This window comes from Seriola lalandi, unplaced genomic scaffold (genome assembly GCF_002814215.2).
Source record: "Seriola lalandi dorsalis isolate HSWRI2012SDOR001 ecotype SW California unplaced genomic scaffold, Sedor1 jcf7180002054695, whole genome shotgun sequence".
Lineage (NCBI taxonomy): Eukaryota > Metazoa > Chordata > Actinopteri > Carangiformes > Carangidae > Seriola > Seriola lalandi.
Genome location: NW_019525248.1, coordinates 864707 through 870985, shown reverse-complemented (window position 1 = coordinate 870985; position 6279 = coordinate 864707). Strand labels below are relative to the sequence as shown.

At 40.8% G+C, this 6279-nt stretch overlaps 1 pseudogene; it reads right to left on the bottom strand.

The window, feature by feature from the left end:
* Positions 1–438: 438 nt before the first annotated feature.
* LOC147818093 (uncharacterized) lies at positions 439–4897 on the bottom strand (annotated as a pseudogene).
* Between the last annotated feature and the right edge of the window lie 1382 nt (positions 4898–6279).

The following is a 6279-nucleotide window of genomic DNA, read 5'->3' as shown; positions in this document are numbered from 1 at the left end:
GGTTCGATTACTATACTCGGGATATTGCTGCCACGTGTTGATCAGAGGAGTAGTGTGAAACTATTAGCAGGAAAGTGAATTCTATCAACCATGTGCTCATGCTTGTGCACGAGAACAAACAAAACAGGGAAACAATTGTAAAAACATGACTTCATATAGAACTACTATGGTCAAAACCTAGGTGCCTTTAAGAGTAAGGTATGGCTGGGTTAGCCAACTAAATCACATGGCGAAAATCTAGGCACAGTTTCCTGCATGACAGTCACACTAACTTGCTGCCTTGCACTGACATAAAGAGTTGGCATTGGATGTAAATTTGTGGTGTGTAATGGTCCAACACGGACCGTAAATCCTTCTGTTACTGGGCTGGTTTACAGACTGACAAATATGGATGAAGGTGAAGGCGTTTCAAATATAGCTGCTCACACTGTGACTGATTCATGTGAGGATCTCAGTCCAGTGGCTGTCCACAAAGCTTCGGCATGGGGGTACACCGACATCAATACCAGATGACTCATTCTCAGCTGGCAATGGAGACATGAACAAAGTGGTAGTTGGGTAGTGAGTAGAGTTACTCGGTGCTGTTTTCCACCACAGACTGACTCATTTGGCTTTAATCCACTGCTCCAGGGCTGCTGTCTCATCTTCACGGATTGATGAGTTCTACTCACATCTAATCACATTTGCAAAGAATTACTGTCTGCGAGTGACTAAAGAGTTCGGAATAAACACACACGCACACAATAAAAAAAATAAAAAAATGTTAATGCAGATACCTAGTTGCATATACTGTATACAATGAACAGATGAGGGCCAACAAGACCATACAGTCTGCATACACACAGGCCCTGTGTCTTGAGCAACCACATGCATAATAAAGATAAATAGAATGCCAGATAAAAGCTTTTGGCCTCTCATTTGAGAGTAGGAAGAAAGCAACACCAGACTCTGTTGTCTAATTTCATAACATATTAATAATACACTAATGCACATTCTTAGTAAGCTAATTATACAGCGTGGAGTGTAGTGGAAAAATCTATTATTTGATTTGTTGTCAAAGAATGTAAATATTCATGAATTCTTACAAATAGCTAATGGTCTGATTCATCTTTAACCACATACTACTCACAAAAGAAGAGACTAATGAAAGACGCTGGTTAATAGAGGGTGACTCAGTGTGAAGATGTATTGCCCTAATGCATACTATTGTTGGACCTTGAAAGAATATGGTTTTGTTATGAAGCACATTTACCAATATCCATTTGATTCAGATTAAATGTATTAGGTTGCTCTTTATAATAAGTTCTAGAAAAATTGTGGTAGGAACAGCCTTTCATATACCTGAGCTTAATGTTAAACCGGTTAGATTCAAAAATGAGGAAGAACAAAAAAAGACAAATACATACTACTGATTTACAGAAATATGTATATAAGTGTTAAGCATACAATTCAACAGCGAAGCTAAAGACAGCCACCACAGAGCTTTAAGTCAACTCTGGGCTTACTTTTAACAATCTTAAAAAAAAAAGAAAAAAAAAAGAGGTTATTCAACTATTGCACTGTGACCTACATACAGCTGTCCAGATTTTCTTACTCTGTAGCATACTGGCTTATTTTAGATATCATTCATCGTAACATTTATCACATTTTGATGAACATGTCCTTCATATCAGGGCTTTGTTAGCATTACTTCTGTTTCGCCTTGAACAATAACCCACTCCCTCCTTCCTGCAGACTTTTTAAATATTGTAGAAGAAGTGAGGAAAGTTTGACTTTCATTTTTTTTCTCTTGAAACGCTCAGTCTGTCTGTGTGACTTGCTCTTCAGAGTCTAATTCCAAATGTGCACCCCAGAATTGAAATGAAACCCTAATGCTTAGAAAAAGATATTTTTAATGTCCACTATATTCAACGTGACTCCAGGGCTGTTCTTTCAATACCTAATTCATCCCAGTGAACAATGCTACTTGTGGAAAAGATTATCCCTCCCTTGGTATTGGAGGTACCTGCTTGTGTTTGGCTATAAGGCTCAAAGTGGGAGAAAATTAGTGACTGCTGTCACAGCTGTGGCGATTGTAGAGAGGAAAGGAATGTCTTAAATTTATAGACTCATTGGTTTTTTTTTTGTTACTCACCTCCTTTCCTTTTCTTCTGGCAAAGGGTTCAGACAGACGTCAAGTTTTTTTTGTGCTATCTAATGAAAAAGTAGTCCATTTTGTAATGTGAAGTGTGGTGACTGACAGATAACACACCTCCAGTCACCTCCAAGTTTTCTTTCCGGGGGCCTCCCAGTAAGTCTCAAAGGTTTAAAAAACATCTGATACAACCTTACCATATACGATCTGTGGATACAACCAAATTTTAAATACAATAGAACTTTTACATAGTCTCAGGGATAACGTACATGTTACTAACTCTGATTTCACATAGATCTAAGTGACATTTATTCCTCTGCACTGCTTTGATGGAATTCAGATTACATTATCACACTTAATGTTGATAAAATAGTAGTAATAATAATAATAGTAGTAATAGTAATTGTAATAATAGTAGTGAACGTTTCCCATTGCACCTAATTGTCGCTGATGAGCCCATGATCTCAGACGGAGCTGAGCCTCATACTGTTTGGATGGAGGTTATTTCACCTGAGAGGGATGGATCTAACCTAAAAGAAAAAGAGGTCATAGTTATTAACACAGTGGGACTCGATGGATCACAGTGGTCCTTGAGACAACTATGAAAGTTGACCTGTCTAAGCCACCTGTCCAACCCTCCCCTGTGGCCTGTGATGATAATCCCTATCAGTGTGTTGAGACGTGATGTTGTGAGTCAGTGTTTACTATTGTCCTGTGTCCCTGTCAAAGTTAAGTTTGAAGAAGAGTCTGTGTTTTTCAAACGCCACACTCTTTGAGTTTTGGAGCATTATGGGACTCCCCGTATTATTGTTACGAGTTCTTTACTTTGATCTACGCAGTTAAATCTGTATCTGTAGCCAGTATAGTGTAACACCGTACCACCCAATCTTCATTCATCAGTTAAATAGGTATCAGCTGGCTTCTGATGGGCTGAAATCTGTTTAGTAATAGGATGCAGCAGCTGATCTGATGGGACTGTAAAAGAATAAAATAGAGCCAGTGAAAGTCAAGGGCAATTTTTATGTGCAAGAATATTAATGAAACAACATGCCCACCTAAAAGGCTCATTGTTGAATGGCTGCAGCTGGCTGTAATAAAAATGGTTGAACTGATCTTTAAACACACAGTCTTTAATAAAAGTCAGTTTGTGAGGTGTTTGGAAATCTGTCAAGATACCGCACACTTGCCTGACGACAGCTGCGCAGAATATTAGCATATTAGGAAGTGAATGACTGCTAAAGCTTCACAGATCATTCTTTACTGACCAATTACTATATGTCACATTTGAGAAACTCTCAACTCACTGTAAGCACTATGGTCACAGAATGTATTACAGAATAGGAAGAAATACGAAATGTAGTTCAAAAGTAAAGAATCCCATGAAAAGACCAAAACCAACAATCTCTTAGTCCGTCTCTCAATACCGTCTGACTATTGCACGCAACCTGAAGTCCATTGGTTACATTGGTCGGGTTAATTGTGTATAAAAAGGCTCAATAATTTGCCAAAATAGCTGGACACTGTTGTTATTTTTGGGGCTTATTATTATTATGATTGCAAAAGATACTGCAGAGGTGTAAACAGTCATTTTTTAGCAAGAGGTAAAACTTATATGTAGCAGACATGTGCAGAAAGTAGTTTTGAAAGGATTTTAATTGAAGGGAAACAAATCTTGAACTTTTTTGGCAACATAGTGTTATATGCTTATATACTACAATGACAAAATACTATTCTCCCATTTACCCACACAAGTGTGTGTTAGCAGACTGCAGATGTATTTCTCTTATGTGCAGCACATGGTATTTCTTTATAGTCTTTCTTTGGGGGCAGAATTGCCATCTCCTCCTCTCTTGCCTGCCCCCCACTGCAGCCTCAGAGGGATCAGGACAAGATTCATCCCCCTCCCTGAAGAGCTTTCACAAGCGCCACAGAGGCTGCCGTGTGGGGGAGATATTCCCTTCTTTCAATGTGTGAGGTTAGAGATGCCTTCCCCAGCTGCTCCACGAGGACCCTCCTCTTGTTCTACTTACCAGGCATCCAGGTAGAGATGATTCTGTTCCATATCACAGAGGCATGGTGTGATGTTATGGCAGATGACCAGGGGCCTGCGGGTAGTCATCCTCCTGCAGCTTTGAGTTCCTCACCTCCTTTGTTGTGGCTGTAGTTTGGGATCATTGATGGCTTCCTGCCCTCACGACCACTGAGCTCAGCCGTTTTGTGCAGTGTGCTCAGGAGGACCGCATTCTTGTTCCTCTTTGAGAGGTAAGAAACTTGAGTGGTGGTGGGGGTGAAGGCAAACTTTGATGAGAAGGCCTTCTCCCCCCTTTGTCGGGAAGAGTGCAGGGGAGGGAGAGAGGGGGGGGCTACGGCTTGTTCTTTCTAACTGTGCCAAGCATGGTGATCTCCTTCTTCAGGCGCTGCTGGCTGAATTCTTAAGAGGTGAAGAAATGTATCATCGTGCTCCCTCAGTCCATCTGTCACATCAAGCACAACCCGCATCCCCTGGTTCTTCTCTGGGCCTCCACTTTCCTCCACACTCTCCTGGGCATAATACTCTGTTGGCTTGCAGGGCATATACTGCCGGAGTGGACGGCGACCTTTTTGCAAAAAAGATTAGTATCAGAAATTAGTATCAATGTCACAGAAAGAAATTACAGCAATGCAATTTGCATCCCAGAAACTAGATGTAGCGTCAACTCTGTACCCACACACACCTGCTAAGATTAGCAGCTCTATGTAGGCAGCCAGGTCAATCTCATCCATCCTTTGCCAGTTATCTCCTTTGCCAGAAACTGTCCAAATTTGTCATCTCCGGGATGATTTTCTTCCTGATGTCGAATGTCATCCTTATGACATTTCGTGCTGCCATCCTGCCCTGGTTGTCATATGGTGACAAGGACCATGTTATTTTCCTGTTCTTTGACAAAAATGTCTCTCTTTCAGCTTGAGGGATTTCTTCTTCATCTGAAGATGATGCATCGTGCCTTGGGTTGTATTCTTCCCCATCTTCTTCTTCTTAAGATACATCCTCCTTTTCTTAATCATTGTTCTGTTGTTCCTCCTGGACATCAGAAAAACTCAGATCTATGACCTGTGAACACATGCACTCGTGGCTTCATCAAAGAGAGAACTGGGGGCATTGTCATCACCAGCACCTGTATGGCCTCTGACTGCATTCCCCATTAGTAAACAATGCTTTCAAGAAAAAATTATTTTGTCTGAAATTGTTTTTATTCTGGCTGTGAACGGGGTCATGGAGAGGAGATGCTGCACATGCACAAGTGAGTTTTAGTTTTGTGTTCAGTCAGTGGCACACACAATCTCAGTTTCTCATTGTGTGTGTATGTGTATAACTGCTGGGTGTAAACCTTTCATGGAAATGTGAACAAAGGTTTCACTTTTTCTAATGTTGGGGTCACAGTAGGAAAATTCATCAAATTTCAAGTTGAAAAAATATAATTTAGGGGGTTTTCTCTGCTTTTAAACACATTGCTGGATCATTTTTGACCCTTAAGACAACACAAGCGGTAATGTGATACAGCACTTCAACTGAAGAAATCTGCTTGGGTCCCCTGACGGTAAGCACTTCACTCTGCTGAAATGTGCTTGAACAAGCAATTGGACCTCATATCCTGTGATCAATATCAGAAGCTGTGAAGCATTGCTATGGCTGAATTAATAATATGGTTTCTTTGTAAAATAATGCATGAACCGCCGCAGAAAAAAAAGTAATGGTCACATATAGGTGAAAAACAGGCTATAGTGGAGAACCACTGAATCACCCCACCTCATTACAAATCATGCATAATGTATCTTCGATGGGGATAGAAAACTCGTTTTTCACACTTTGTGTTGTGTGAGTGCGCATGTGGTTATGTGTATGTGGTCATGTGTGTGTGGTCATGTGTATGTGCTTGTTTTGTATGTTGTTTTTCTCTGACCTGGAACATGCTCTTGAGAGGTGCAGCAATGCCATATTCAGTGATGCCCTGCGGCCTTGAACCTAATTGGTCTCAGAGCCTATGTCCCTTCACAAATTTTTGTGTAATTTACACAGGGTAACAGCTCCCTCAGAAGGGCTTTGGGGGCGGGGTGGGACGCGCTCCCCACATTTTGTCACTGTTAGTATTTGCTTTTGATTTAGT